The sequence below is a fragment of the Heteronotia binoei genome, chromosome 7 (genome assembly GCF_032191835.1).
Source record: "Heteronotia binoei isolate CCM8104 ecotype False Entrance Well chromosome 7, APGP_CSIRO_Hbin_v1, whole genome shotgun sequence".
Classification (NCBI taxonomy): Eukaryota; Metazoa; Chordata; class Lepidosauria; order Squamata; family Gekkonidae; genus Heteronotia; species Heteronotia binoei.
This window is the reverse complement of record NC_083229.1, coordinates 80,363,304-80,364,867: the sequence shown is the minus strand read 5'-3', so window position 1 is coordinate 80,364,867 and position 1,564 is coordinate 80,363,304. Positions and strand designations below refer to the sequence as shown.

The 1,564-nt window shown below is 47.4% G+C and overlaps 1 protein-coding gene across 1 annotated transcript in view; it reads left to right on the top strand.

The window, feature by feature from the left end:
• The first annotated feature begins 297 nt into the window (after positions 1-297).
• Positions 298-1,564, top strand: part of RMC1 (regulator of MON1-CCZ1) — a 42,486-nt gene continuing 41,219 nt past the window's right edge. Inside the window, exon 1 of the mRNA XM_060243905.1 lies at positions 298-403. The gene's annotated coding sequence lies outside the window, so the exon portion shown is untranslated. The remainder of the gene's footprint in view (positions 404-1,564) is intronic.

Here is a 1,564-nt window from a genome sequence, read left to right as displayed (position 1 = left end):
TAGGAGGCCTCGACAGCTTTACATAAGAAAGTGAAACGTTCAGTCCTGTTCAGGCCCGTCGCGGGTACCATTTGCGGCCTTCAACTGTACACAACAAAATCATCGTTCGCCTCAGCCTCCATTTATGGAGACCGGACGCTCCCCGGTCATGCGCAAAGGTAGTGTATCCGGGAAGCGGTTGTGAGAGGCTGAGGGAGAAAGCCGTCGTGCATCCAGACAGGGACGCCAGCCGGCTTGCGGGGAGCTGAGAGGAAGTGGCCCGCTCCCAGCGCCTCTGAGCCCCTTTTCTCTCGCTGCCATGGCGGCGAACCTGGACTATTACTTGGCTCTGTGTGCGCGGCCTGTGCAGTTTGAGAAGGCGAGTCCCGTCAATTGCGTCTTTTTCGACGAGGCGAATAAGCAGGTGAGTCAGGCCTGGGAGGGGTGGAATCCTCCGGCTACGCCCCCCCCCCTTTCTTTGCGCGAACGTTTTGTCACTTGCTCAGGCCCCCGTTGCTTCCGAATTGGGCTGGAGCAAAGCGCTTGTTGATGATCTTCAGCAGGAGCGTCGAAGGGTAGGACTGACGTAATAAATGAGATCTTGTGCAGCTGGGCCGTGTCATGTGTGTCATAAAATGTAATGCCAGGTGGAGGAGATATAAACTTTATAAAGGACACAAACACAATTTTTTTTTAAAAAAACTTAAAACATTAGCACTCTTGCAATATTTTGTTTATTTAGCAGTCTCTGATAACTGACACATCTTGCTCTGAATTATTGCATCAGAATCTGGAGTCAATGTCTGAGCTGTAGCAATCTTGAGTATGCTGTTCTGGTGGTGTTCAGGTATCTGTAAGTTGAAAACTACTTTTGAGTTATTGACATTCATTACAGAAATCTCACAGTCAATGCTTTGAGCCTAAGACCGAGAGGAAAACATGAAATGTCTGGGCATTGTGAGCTTTTGTACATAAGTTGCTTCATGTGCTGGTCAAGAACATGTGATGGCACCATGACACAGACTGAGGACTATGTGTTGTCTACAAAACGATAGTTTTCCTCAGAGAAATAACTACAACTATCAGGCACTGCAAGAATACAGAGACAGCAATATATAGTCAATGTCAGCCTGCTTATCTGGGAAGCCTAGGTTAAAAATCCCCAGTCTACAAAGAAAATGTACTGGGCGAACTTGGGGACACATACTCTCAGCCTAATTGCATCTCACAGGCTTGTTGTTATTCCTCATCTTAATAGTTCACATTGCTTTCCTACTGAGAAAGACTGAATCATAGAGGCATGAATACAGTGAAAAGGTGGAGCCAAACCCAGTCACACCCAGGAGAGCTCTGGCATGACAAGCCAACAAAACACACTCTCATTCTCTCTGTCTGTCTGTCTGTCTGTCACAAGGCAAAAAGCTCATACCTTGAATAAAACTTAGTTGGTCTTAAAGGTGCTTTCTTTGTATCTCTTCTGTGTAATCAAGGGAACTGGGCAAAAGAAGCTCTCGCTCTTTCCCTCCCCCCTTCTTCCCCAGGGGATGAGGAGGGGGGAGGTGTCTCAGCCAATAGAAGAAAGAGA